General features: G+C 37.9%; 1 pseudogene across 1 annotated transcript in view; it reads left to right on the forward strand.

The window, feature by feature from the left end:
* The first annotated feature begins 3,025 nt into the window (after nucleotides 1–3,025).
* The window catches only part of LOC309653252 (large ribosomal subunit protein eL32 pseudogene), a 499,263-nt pseudogene continuing 487,962 nt past the window's right edge, over nucleotides 3,026–14,326 (forward strand). Inside the window, exon 1 of the transcript XR_014268774.1 lies at nucleotides 3,026–7,571. The product of XR_014268774.1 is annotated as a large ribosomal subunit protein eL32 pseudogene (transcript). The remainder of the gene's footprint in view (nucleotides 7,572–14,326) is intronic.

Here is a 14,326-nt window from a genome sequence, read left to right on the forward strand (position 1 = left end):
GATTTCACTTTTCATACTTTTACCAAGGCTTGATTTGTGACCCACAATATGATCTATCCTGGAGAATATTTCATGAGCACTTGAGAAGAAAGTGTATTATGTTGTTTTTGGATGGAATGTCCTATAAATATTAATTAAGTCCATCTTGTTTAATGTGTCATTTAAAGCTTGTGTTTCCTCATTTATCTTCATTTTTGATGATCTGTCCATTGGTGAAAGTGTGGGGTTAAAGTTCATTACTATGAGTGTGTTACTGTTGATTTCCTCTTTTATGGTTGTTAGCATTTGCCTTATGTATTGTGGTACTCCTGTGTTCGGTGCAAAAATATTTACAATTGTTATATCTTCTTTTTGGATTGATCCCTTGATCATCATGTAGTGTCCCTAATTTTCTCTTGTAATAGTCTTTATTATAAAGTCCATTTTGTCTGCTATGAGAATTGCAACTCCAGCTTTCTTTTGATTTCCATGTGCATAGAATATCTTTTTCCACCCACTCACTTTCAGTCCATATGTCTCCCTAGGTCTGAAGTGGGTCTCTTGCAGACAGCATATATACAGGTCCTGTGTTTGTATCCATTCTGCCAGTCTATGACTTTTGGGGGGAGCATTTTATCCATTTACATTTAAGGTAGTTATCGATATGTGTGTTCCTATTACCACTTTCTTAATTGTTTTGGGTTTGTTATTGTAGGTCTTTTCCTTCTCTTGTGTTTCTTGCCTAGAGAAGTTCCTTTAGCATTTGTTGTAAACCTGATTTGATGGTGCTGAATTCTCTTAGCTTTTGCTTCTCTGTAAAGGTTTTAATTTCTCTGTCAAATCTGAACGAGATCCTTGCTTGGTAGAGTAATCTTGGTTGTAGGTTTTCCCCTTTCATCACTTTAAATATGTCCTGCCACTCCCTTCTGGTTTGCAGAGTTTCTGCTGAAAGATCAGCTATTAACCTTTTGGGGATACTCTTGTATGTTATTTGTTGTTTTTCCCTTGCTGCTTTTAATATTTTTTCTTTGTATTTAATTTTTGATCATTTGATTAATACATGTCTTGGTGTGTTTCTCCTTGGATTTCTTCTGTATGGGACTCTCTATGCTTCCTGGGCTTAATTGACTATTTCCTTTCCCATATTAGGGAAGTTTTCAACTATATTCTCTTCAAATATTTTCTCAGTCCTTTCTTTTTCTCTTCTTCTTCTGGGACCCCTATATTCGAATGTTGGTGCATTTAACATTGTCCCAGAGGTCTCTGAGGCTGTCCTCAATTCTCTTCATTGTTTTTTCTTTATTCTGCTCTGCAGTAGTTATTTCCACTATTTTATCTTTCAGGTCACTTATCCGTTCTTCTGCCTCAGTTATTCTGCTATTGATCCCTTCTAGAGAATTTTTAATTTCATTTATTGTGCTTTTCATCACTGTTTGTTTGCTCTTTAGTTCTTCTAGGTCCTTGTTAAACGTTTCTTGTATTATCTCCATTCTATTTCTAAGATTTAGGATCATCTTTACTATCATTATTCTGAATTATTTTTCAGGTAGACTGCCTATTTTCTCTTCATTTGTTAGGTCTGTTGGGTTTTTACTTTGCTCCTTCATCTGCTGTGTGTTTCTTTGTCTTCTCATTTTGCTTAACTTACTGTGTTTGGGGTCTCCTTTTCGCAGGCTGCAGGTTCACAGTTCCCGTTGTTTTTGGTGTCTGCCCCTAGTGGCCAAGTTTGGTTCAGTGGGTTGTGTAGGCTTCCTGGTGGGGGGGACTAGTGCCTGTGTTCTGGTGGATGAGGCTGGATCTTGTCCTTCTGGTTGGCAGGTCCACATCTGGTGGTGTGTTTTGGGGTGTCTGTGGCCTTATGATTTTAGGCAGCCTCTCTGCTAATGGGTGGGGTTTTGTTCCTGTCTTGCTAGTTGTTTGGCATAGGGTGTCCAGCACTGTAATTTGCTGGTCGTTGAGTGGAGCTGGGTCTTGGCATTGAGATAGAGGTCCCTGGGAGATTTTTGCCATTTGATATTATGTGGAGCTCGGAGGTCTCTTGTGGACCAATGTCCTGAACTTGCCTCTCCCTCTTCAGATGCACAGCCCTGATGCCAGGCTGGAGCACTAAAAGCCTGTCATCCACACGGCTCAGAATGAAAGGGAGAAAAAGAAAGAAAGGAAGGAAGAAGATAAAATAAAATAAAGTTATTAAAATAAATCATAAAAAATTACTATTAAAAAAATTTAAGTAATAAAAAAAGAAAGAAAGAAAGAAAGAAGAGAGCTACGAAACCAAAAACCAAATCCACCAGTGATAACAAGTGCTCATAAGTATACAAAAAAAAAAAAAAAAGGACAGAGAGAACCGTAAGATAAATGGTAAAAGCAAAGCTATACAGACAAAATCACACACAGAAGCATACCCATACACACTGACAAAAAGAGAAAAAGGGAAAAATATATATATATCATTGCTCCCAAAGTCCAACTCCTCAATTTGGGATGATTTGTTTTCTATTCAGGTATTCCACAGATGCAGGGTACATCAAGTTGACTGTGGAGATTTAATCCGCTGCTCCTGATGCTGCTGGGAGAGATTTCCCTTTCTCTTCTTTGTTTGCACAGCTCCTGGGGTTCAGCTTTTGATCTGGCCCCGCCTCTGTGTGTACATCACCTGAGGGTGTCTGTTCCCACCCAGACAGGACGGGGTTAAAGAAGCAGCTGATTCGGCGGCTCTGGCTCACTCAGGCCAGGGGCGAGGGAGGGGTATGGAATGTGGGGCAAGCCTGTGGTGGCAGAGGCCAGTGTGACATTGCACCAGCCTGAGGTGTGCTGTGGGTTCTCCCGGGAAAGTTGTCCCTGGATCACAGGACCCTGGCAGTGGCGGGCTGCACAGGCTCCCAGGAGGGGAGGTGTGGAGAGTGACCTGTGCTTGCACACAGGCTTCTTGATGGCGGCAGCAGCAGCCTTAGCGTCTCATGCCCATCTCTGGGGTCCGCGCTGATAGCCGCGGCTCGCGCCCGTCTCTGGAACTCCTTTAAGCAGTGCTCTTAATCCATTCTCCTAGCACACCAGGAAACAAAGAGGCAAGAAAAAGTCTCTTGCCTCTTCGGCAGGTCCAGACATTTTTCCGGACTCCCTCCCGGCTAGCTGTGGTGCACTAACCCCTTCAGGCTGTGTTCACGCCGCCAACCCCAGTCCTCTCCCTGGGATCCAACCTCCGAAACCAGAGCCTCAGCTCCCAGCCCCCACCCATCCCGGCGGGTTAGCAGACAAGCCTCTCTGGCTGGTGAGTGCTGGTCAGCACCAATCCTCTGTGCAGGAATCTCTCTGCTTTGCCCTCCGCACCCCTGTTGCTGCGCTTTCCTCCATGGCTCCGAAGCTCCCCCCCTCCGCCACCCGCAGTCTCCACCTGCGAAGGGGCTTCCTAGTGTGTGGAAACCTTTCCTCCTTCACAGCTCCCTCACACTGGTGCAGGTCCCATCCCTATTCTTTGCCTCTGTTTTTTTCTTTTTTCTTTTGCCCTACCCAGGTACGTGGGGAGTTTCTTGCCTTTTGGGAGGTCTGAGGTCTTCTGCCAGCATTCAGTAGGTGTTCTGTAGGAGTTGTTCCACATGTAGATGTATTTCTGATGTATTTGTGGGGAGGAAGGTGATCTCCACGTCTTAATCCTCAGCTATCTTGAAGCTCCTCCCCTGTGCTAAACTGTTTCACAACATGATGTCACTAATAATAGTGTTAAAAATGAGCATTGGGAGTAGAGTTTAGTGGCTAAGAGCTGGGACTTCATAGGGCACAGACAGATTTAAATCTTACCCGTAAAATTCATTAGCTGTTTGGCCTCTTTAAACCAAATGAAAATTACAATTATGAAGTCACCTACTTCATGGGGTTGCTGATGTATTAATGAAACAATGTAAGTATTTAGAATATTGCTTTGCATGCATTAAGCTTTTGGTAGATATGCAACAGGTATAAGCTATTATTAGATATGAAGCAATAAAAAGAAATTTGTTGAACATTTGCTCTGTGAAAGGGGCACTGTGCAGAATGGATAAACATATATATATATATATATATTTATATATATATATAAATATATATATATATAAATATAAATATATATATATATATATATACACACACACATATATGTTCTTTGTTCTCAAGGAGCTTCTGATAAACCTATGGAGATAGCAGATCTGTTTTCCTCTTAATTGTAAACTCAGGATGTGCAAAGACCTGCTAAGTATTGTCATAGAGTAGAGCTACTGAAAGTGGGAGAGAGCATGCAGAAAGGAAGGGTAGGGAGTTAAAAAATAAATTTCAGTCCTGCCTCATACATGAAGTCAAATTTTTTCTCATAAGAAGGGCCAGTTTTGTGAGAGGGATGAGAGAATATAGAGTTCTGATTTCCTTCTCTATGTTTTTTTAAATGAAATACAGAAAGAAGGGTCAGAGGCTGTAAGACACAATTCCAGCTCACCACTTCCACAACACTACTATCATTGCAATACAGATCTACAATCTGTTTTTGCAGTGCTTACTTTTCCTCAAAGTCCTTCTCTAATGCTGTTAGCATTTCAGGAATAGATTATTCAGTTTCTTCCTTCTCAGTATTCAAAATCTCCCTTATGGCAATTCCATCATCTCTACTGTGAGAAAATGTGGTGTTCATAATAATAATGTTTTAAATTTACATGTTGAAATAAATTATAAAAGTCTAATTTACACTGACACTGTGCCCTTTGGTGCAGTTTTATCATTTTGCTCCTGATGAAAAACAAACAAATCAGGTTCGCTTTCACAATATAAGCAAGAATATGTTTTTCAACTTCTTTGCTCCTATTTAAACCTATTAGCATTTCCACATTTAGGTATTTGACACCATCAATACATCAGTTTTTACAGAAAGGTGGGAGAATTTTTATGACTCATTCTTTTAAAATGTGCCTGCACATACTCTCAGATCCTGACCAAATTTGCACAAAAGAAATAACAACAGTGGGAGAAGGGGTTAGCTATAATTGGGATACTAGATCCCAAGGCTGAGAAGAATTATTATTGAGATTTTGAGGATGAGATTACTGATATACTTCCTGCCTCTGTTGGTATTGTCTCAGGTTCTAGAACAGGGCTATGCTTGAAGACAGAGCCCATTGGTGAGACCAGTTTCAAGGAGCAGAAGACAAAAGCAGGTGAAACTAAGATTCGTAGTAAGTGTTACCTGTTTATAAAGATTTCTCCTCATCTTCAAAACCAGATGTGCACTCTCTGTCCTTTGAACTCAACATAAACTTGTGTCTATATATCTTGATAGCAACACCAAGTACAAATTATGTGTTGTTCACTAAACTGTGTACTTATACGCTTTATTTAATTTAAGCCTCTTAACAATCATATGAGGTAAGAACTACTTTCATCCCTATTTTACAGATGGAGAAACTGAGACTTAGAGGATATAAGTAGCTAGACCACCATTGCACACCAGGAAATGGCAAAACTGTGGTTATAAACTGAAACTTATGTAGAACCAATGCTTTTAACCCTTCTACTATGCCATGTCCCAAAGTTAATCTACTTGACCTTGTACTACAGTTATGTGTTCATTAGTTTTCTCCTTACAGGATTGTAAACTCTTGAGGGCAAGGATTATGTTCAGACCTGTCTGTACCATGAAGTTAACAAGGAACTTTAAAAATATTTAGGACTGTTTTAAAACATGGCGTTTGGTAATATCCTATTTCTATAATTAGTGTATAATTCCATGAAGAGTAAAGATTATATCTCTGCATAGATCTAGATGAATAAATAAATATTCTTTGAATGAATGACTGAATGAGACAATACCACACTGTCTTGATAACTGTAGCTTTGAGTAAGTCTTGAAGTTACATAGTGACAGTCTTCCACCTTGGCTCTTCTTCAATATTTTGTTGGCTGTACTGGGTCTTTTGCCTATCCATATAAACGTGAGTCTTAGTTTTGTTTACTTTTCAGTTTTAGAGGTTTCTACTGAGATATCCTCAAGCTCAGAGATTCTTTCCTTGGCTGTGTTCAGTTTACTAATAGGCCCATCAAAGGCATTCTTCATTTCTGTTACACTGTTTTTGATCTTTCACATTTCTTTTTGGTTCTTTCTTAGAATATTCATCTCTCTGCTTATCTTTTTCATCTGTTCTTTGGTACTGTTTACTTTATCAATTAGCACCTTTAACATATTAATCATAGTTATTTTAAATTCCCTGTCTAATAATTCCAAAGTCATGGGCATATCTGAGTCTGGTTCTGACATTTGCTTTGTCTCTTCAAACTGTGTTTTTGCTTTTTATTATGCCTTTTGATTTTTGATTAAAAGGTGGACATGATGGAGTTGGTAAAAGGTACTGCATTAAATAAGCCTTTGGTAATGTGTGAGGAAAGAGGAAACATTCTATAATCCTATGATTAGGTCTCAGTCTTTTAGTGAGCCTGCATCTCTAGATTGTGAACTTCAAAAGTATTTCTCAGTCTCTTCCTCTCTTAGATGAGATAGGATGGCTGGGGATTTCAGTATTTCTGTTCCTCAAGTTTGGTTAAGCTCTGATAAAACCCCCAGTATTTTAGGTTGTGGTGAAATAGTTTCTTTTGAGGGCAGGCCTTGTTAAGAAGGACAGAAAGTTCTGGCATATTTCAAAATGGTTCCTTTTTCCTTCTCCATACCAGAAGCATGAGGGGATTTTTTTCTTTGATATCCATTGTGAGAACCTGGTTGGACTCCTGGAGGTAATATTCACTAAAATGTGTTTTCACAGATCTAGAACAAATAATCCTAAAATTTATATGGAAGCACAAAAGACCCTGAATTGCCATAGCAATCTTGAGAAAAAAGAACAAAGCTGGAGGTATCACACTCCCTGACTTCAGACTATACAACAAAATAATAACATTCAAAACAGCATGGTGCTGGCACAAAAACAGACATGGATCAATGGAACAGACTATAGAGCTCAGAAATAAACCCACAAACTTATGGTCAAATAATCTATGACAAAGGAGGCAAGAATATACAATGGAGAAAAGGCAGCCTCTTCAATCAGTGGTGCTGGGAAAACTGGACGGCTACATGTAAAGCAATGAAATTAAAACATTTTCTCACACTATATAAATAAACTCATACTATAAAAAATAAACTCAAAATGAATTAAATATCTAATTTTAAGACCTGAAACCATAAAACTCCTAGAATAGAACATGGGCAGAACACTCTTTGACATAAATCATACCAATAATTTTTAGATATGTCTCCTAAGGCAAAAAACATAAAAGCAAAAAAAATAAAAGCAAAAATAATCAAATGAGATCTAATTAAACTTAAAAACTTTTGGACAACAAAGGAAACCATTGACAAAATGAAAAGGCAACCTATTGAATGGGAGAAAATACTTGCAAATGATATGACCAATAAGAGGTAAATATCCAAAATATATAAACAGCTCAATATCAAACAAACAAACAACCCAATTTAAAAATGGGCAGAAGAACTGAACAGACAGCTTTCCAAAGAAGATACAAATGGCAACAGGCATATGAAAAGATGCTCACCATCATTAATCATCAGAGAAATGCAGGTCAAAACCACAATGAGATATCACCTCACACCTGTCAGAATGACTATCATCAAAAAGTCTACACATAATAAATGTTTGAGAGAATGTGGAGAAAAGGGAACCCTACTACACTGTTGGTAGGAATGTAAACTGGTGCAGCCACTCTGGAAAACAGTGTGGATGTTCCTCAAAAAACTAAAAAAAGAATTACCATATAATCCAGCAATTCCACTCCTTGGAATAGATCCAAAGAAACAAAAACATTCATTTGGAAAGATACATGCACCCCAATGTTCATAGAAGTATTATATACAATAGCCAAGATATGGAAGCAACCTAAGTGTCCATCAACAGATGAATGGATAAAGAAGATGTGATATATATAATATACATATGCAATAGAATATTACTCAGCCATAAAAAGAATGAAATAATGCTATTTGCAGCAACATGGATGGACATAGAGATTATCATATTAGATGAAGTAATTCAGACAGAGAAAGACAAAAACTGAATGTTATCACATATATGTGAAATCTAAAATATAAAACAAACTAGTGAATACAACAAATAAGAAACAGACTAGTGTACAAACTAGTGGTTACCAGTGGGGAGAGGAAACGGAGAGGGGCAAGATAGGGGTATGGGATAAAGAGATACAAACTACTATGTATAAAATAGATAAGCAACAAGAATATATTGTATAGCACAGGGAAATATAGCCATTATTTTGTAATAACTTTAAATGGATTATAATCTATAAAAATATTGAATTGCTATGTTGTACAGCTGAAACTAATATAATATTATAAATCAATACTCAAGTAAAAAGAAGATTCATGTGTACAGCAAAGTGAATCAGTTATACATATACATATATCCACTCTTTTTTAGATTCTTTTCCCATATAGGCCATTAAAGAGTATTGAGTATAGTTCCTTGTGCTATACTGTAGGTCCTTATTACCTATTTTATATATAGTAGTGTGTATATGTCAATCCCAATCTCCCAATTTATCCCTCCCCCCTTACCCCCTGGTAACGATAAGTTTGTTTTCTACATCTGTAACTCTATTTCTGTTTTGTAGATAAGTTCATTTGTACCTTTTCTTTAGATTCCACATATAAGCGATATCATATGATATTTGTCTTTCTTTGTCTGACTTACTTCACTCAGTATAATAATCTCTAGGTCCATCCATGTTGCTGCGAATGGCATTATTTCATTATTTTTTATGGCTGAGTAATATTCCATTGTATATATGTGCTACATCTTCTTTATCCATTCCTCTGTCAATGGATATTTAGGTTGCTTCCATGTCCTGGATATTGTAAATGTGCTACAATGAACACTGGGGTGCATGTATCTCTTCTTTTATTTTAATTTTTAAAATTTTATTATTTGGCTGCATTGGGTGTTAATTGTGGCACACAAGATCTTCGTTGCAGCGTGTGGGCTCTCTAGTTGTGGCGTGTGGTCTTAGCTGCCCCGTGGCATGTGGCATGTGGGATCTTAGTTCCCTGACCAGGGATCAAACCCATATCCCCTGCATTGGAAGGCAGATTCTTAACAACTGGACCACCAGGGAAGTCCCAGGGGTACATGTATCTTTTCGAATTATGGTTTTCTCTGGATGCATGCCCAGGAGTGGGATTGCTGGATCATATGGTAGCTCTATTTTTAGTTTTTTAAGGAACCTCCATACTGTTCTCCATAGTGGTTGTACCAATTTACATTCCCACCAACAGTGTAGGAGGGTTCCATTTTCTCCATACTCTCTCCAGCATTTATTGTTTGTAGACTTTTTGATGATGGCCATTCTGACCAGTGATACCTGGTTACTGGTATCACAATGAGGTGATACCTCATTGTAGTTTTGACTTGCATTTCTCTAATAATTAGCAATGTTGAGCACCTTTTCATGTGCTTTTTGGCTATCTGTATGTCTTCTTTGGAGAAATGTCTATTTAGCTCTTCTGCCCATTTTTTGATTGGGTTGTTTGTTTTTTTTGATATTGAGCTGCATGAGCTGTTTTGTATATTTTGGAGATTAATCCCTTGTCAGTCACTTTGTTTGCAAATATGTTCTCCCATTCTGTAGGTTGTCTTTTCGTTTTGTTTGTGATTTCCTTTGCTGTGCAAAAGCTTTTAAGTTGAATTAGGTCCCATTTGTTTATTCTCGTTTTTATTTTCATTACTCTAGGAGGTGGATCAAAAAGGATCTTGCTGTGATTTATGTCAGAGAGGGTTCTGCCTGTGTTTTCCTCTAAGAGTTTTATAGTATCCGGTCTTATATTTAGGTCTTTAATCCAGTTTGAGTTTATTTTTGTGTATGGTGTTAGGGACTGTTCTAAAAAAAAAAAAGGATTAAAAGTTTTTTTAAAATTTTATTTATTTATTTTTGGCTGCGTTGGGTCTTTATTGCTGCCCGTGGGCTTCCTCTAGTTGCGGCGAGCAGGGACTACTCTTCGTTGTGGTGTGTGGGCTTCTCATTGTGGTGGCTCCTCTTGTTGCAGAGCATGGGCTCTAGGCACGCAAGGCTTCAGTAGTTGTGGCATGTGGGCTCAGTAGTTATGGCTCACAGGCTCTAGAGCACAGGCTCAGTAGCTGTGGCGCATGGGCTTCGTTGCTCCACAGCATGTGTGATCTTCCCAGACCAGGGCTTGAACCCATGTCCCCTGCATTGGCAGGCAGATTCTTAACCACTGTGCCACCAGGGAAGCCCCGGATTAAAACATTTTTAAAAGTTTAAAAAATTCACTAATGTGTGGTAACCCTCCCAGATAACTGAGACCCTTGGAGATTTTATCTCTTAAACTGTTCATTTTTGACTTTTAGCAATTCATTAATTACAGTTCAGTGTTTCCTACCACAGAACTGGTTCTCTTGCAAGTTTCTGCTTGGGGGTTTCTGTTTTAGTAAGTTGTGATTCTTTGTATTCCTCTTTCTGCCTCCCTAATTTTCAGAGTAGCGTCTTGCCCTGTGACCTCACTTCTCTGACAGATCTAAAAAGAGTTATTTATGTTTCAGTTTCTTCAGCTTTTTACCTGTTGTTAGGATGGAATGGCAACATCTAAGCTCCCTACAGCCTATACTGGAAACCAGAAGTCCTCATGTTCTTCCTCTTTTAACCATTATGATTATGCTATGAGTTAGATGTTACTTTTAACATTATCTTAAGGATGAGAGACTGAGGGTCAAGTAGATTTGTGACTTGTCCAAGATCACATAGTTACTACTGGCAGAGCCAGGACTTGAAACTAAGTCTGCCTAGCTCCAATGTCTGTATTTCAAACCTCTAACCTCCACTGTGCTAACATTATTGGCCTGGAAGAGTGCTGAAGAATTAATTACAATTTGGTTTTATTTTCACATCCTAATGTAAATCCTGTCTATATTTTAATCTCTCTTCAAAGCTCCATTCAAGGCTTACTTCCTCCAATATCTTCCCCTCCCATCCTTGGAAGCTGTGAATATGTTAAATTTAATGGCAAAGAGGAAGTATGGTTGCAGATGGAATTAAGGTTGTTAATCAGCTGATCTTAAAATAGAGAGGATATCTTAGATTATCAATGTAGGTCCAATATAACTGCAAAGGCTTATAAAAGTGGAAGAGAAGGTCAGTGAGAGGAAGATGTGACTATGGAAGAAAGGCACAGAGAGCTACACTATTGCTGACTTTCAAGATGGATAAAGTAGCCATGAGCCAAGGAATCCACGTGGCCTCTAGAAGTCAGAAAAGGCAAATAAATTAGTTCTTTACTGAAGTCTCCAGAAAGGAATGCAGCCCTCCCCACACTTTGGTTTCAGCCAAGAGAGAAAAGTATCAAACTTTTAACCTACAGAACTGTAAGATAATACATTTGTATTATTTAAACTACTAAGTTTGTGGCAATTTATTAGAGCAGCAATACGAACCCAATACACTTGATCCTTATGAACTCCTGCTGCAGCATTGATGTCTCAATCACACATTCATCAGATATTTAGTGGGCCACACTTTTACCAATATCCAGATCTTAAAGTATATGATTTTTTCCCACAATTACACTGTACATTCTCATCAACAGGAAATATGCCACATCTTTTGGTATCTTCTGAATTAAGTACATTGCTTTGCACCAAAGGTGTTCAGCAATACTGATGGTGGTGAATTCTTACACAGAAGGAGTGTTCATTTCCTTCTAAACAAACATCTTTTTCCTTTTCAGTTGTTCAGGAGTTTGAAAGGTCATTATGCCCCAAATTCTTATCTTCAGTTTTTACATCTAGAGAGGTGAAGACTCTCCTTTTTCTAAGTTGATAGTTTTGGGTGTAAGTGTAATATATGCAGCTTCCTTTTCTCATAGCTGTGTTGAATACCAGCTATTTTAAAAATCAATATAAAATGAAACATATCAGCTTACTTTCTAGTTATTAAAGCACAAGCTATACTTTTGGATGTTTTGCCAAACTCAACTGAAAATTGGCTCACTTTAAACAGTATAATTTTCCTGGTTGCCAGGTAGTTTTTTTTTTAATGTGGAATATTGTCTTTGGGGAACTTTTTGAATTAAAAGAGAGAGAGAGTTGTTTAAACAAAATAATCACTAAACATAACCAGTGATTACTTATCAGGACTTTATTTAAGTTCCTTTCACAATGCTGATTTCCTGTGCAATATAATTTGGAGTTGCCATGATGTTAACTACCTCATGATAACTTCAGTGAGAGTCTGCAGGGATCCTGTTATGATGCCATTACAATGAGAGGTTAGAATGAGAAAATACATAAGGATGCAAGTCCAAAAAGAATCCATTATGATGCCAATTTATGTCACAATGAATATGATAGCAGAACTATTACAGTGTAAGTCTTTGGAGAACCCACATTGAGGGATGTGATTATAAAGGGATGCCAGAACATATTGTAGTACATATGTGAGAGTTATATCAAGTTACGAAAAAAAAAGTCAAATAGTGGCTCATATATCAATCCATGAACCACAGAAATGCCAAGGCCAGGGTTTACCTTAATGGTGTTAGTGAGCATCAGTGAAGAGTAAGATGCCCAACAGAGGGTGGTGTGTGAGCCAACCAACAGTCATTTACCTCACAGCTGACAATTCCTTCATGATGGCATATCTCTGTTCAACATGGACAACATGGGAAGGACATTTTCTTTTCCCTCATGGTTAAAGACCAAGAAATCTTTTCAGCATAAAGTTCATGAGTTAGTGCCTCTGTCTTACTGTTTCTAATGCTTTTCTTAACCTGGTACTTCCTTCTAACTATTTCCTAGGTTTGGATTATTTAGAAATTAATTTAAAAAACTGAAACTGTCAGTAAAAATAAACTCCATTTAACCAAAGAAAAAACTCAAACTGAATGTTTTATTTAAATATTTTAAAGTATGCTGGGATGAGAGGAAGGAATAATACTGAATTTCATAAGCTGGAGTTGAAATCCTGTGTTTCAAAAGGTCCATTAACTTCCTGAAATTGTATACACAATTTTATGTGGAAGTGAATATAGACATTTGGGAGTGATGGTGCTAGGGATCCCTATAACTTTCATGAGATTCTCAAAGGGTCACTGATACATAAAGTTTTAAAGCACTGGTTCATGAGACCTTGTCTGTTTCAGAAGGCAAGCAATAAAACTACTGGAGATCTAGAGCAGTAAGTAACCCCATTAATTATGAGCAGATATCTAAAAGGAAGGAAAATTACAATGACAAAAGTGAATGCTAAGGTAGGAGGAGATTGAAATAATGTGCCATATTTTTATGAACACTGAGTCAGGATTTTTATGGAAGTATAGAGTATGAATTCCCTTAAAAATACTCTCTGATTTGCTGTTGAGCACTCAAGATATAAGTCAGTTCACTGTTGGCCAAAGGGGCCAGGTAAACACCAGGAAAGCAGAGTCTGTCTAGTCAGTGATGAGTCAGAGGCCAAATAGACAACAAAAATCAAGAGTTCATAAATATCACAGGCCAAAGTAATACAAATCCATGCAAACAGTCAGTAGTCAAGAGACCCATAGATAAAGGAGCAGAGTAAGGTAAATGATCAAATAGTCACACAAAGAGCAAATAGGAACCTGAAATGAATTGAAGGGGAAAGCATATGGCAGGCCAGCATAATACTAGCTGCACAACACTAAATGGATAAATTCACTATTATTATTGAACACTGATTAGGCACTCTACATATATTATTTCTACCATTCTCATTGATCCTGTCAGATAGCTTTTATATCCATTTTAGATAAAAGGAAATGGAGGATGGATTAGTCTGCTGGGGCTGTCATAACAAAATACCATAGACTGGGTGGCTTAAACAATGGAAATTTATTTCTTATAGTTCTGGAGGTTGAGAAATCCAAGATCAAGGTGTCAGCCTGACTCTGTTCCTGGTGAGGACTTTTTTCCATGGCTTGCAAAGGCCTCCTTCTCACTGTGACCTCACACAAATTTTCACACGTGCATGTGTATGCATAAGCTTGTGTATGTGTGTGTGCGTGCACACACACACAGATCTCTTCTTCTTATAAGGCCACTAATCCTGTTATGGGGGTCCTTCCCTCATAACGTAATCTAACCATAATTGCCTCCCCAAAGCCTCCTCTCCGAATACCATTACATTAGAGGTTAGGGCTCCAATATATGAATTTGGGGGAACATAAACGTTTAGTACATAACAGAGACCCAAGTTCATACAGCTAGTAAGAGAATTTGCCATCGCGAGATTTCTCTCCTTTTGTTTCACCTGTTTAATTGCAACTTTATTTTTT

The sequence above is a fragment of the Balaenoptera physalus genome (genome assembly GCF_965194825.1).
Source record: "Balaenoptera physalus genome assembly, chromosome: X".
NCBI classification, from domain to species: Eukaryota; Metazoa; Chordata; class Mammalia; order Artiodactyla; family Balaenopteridae; genus Balaenoptera; species Balaenoptera physalus.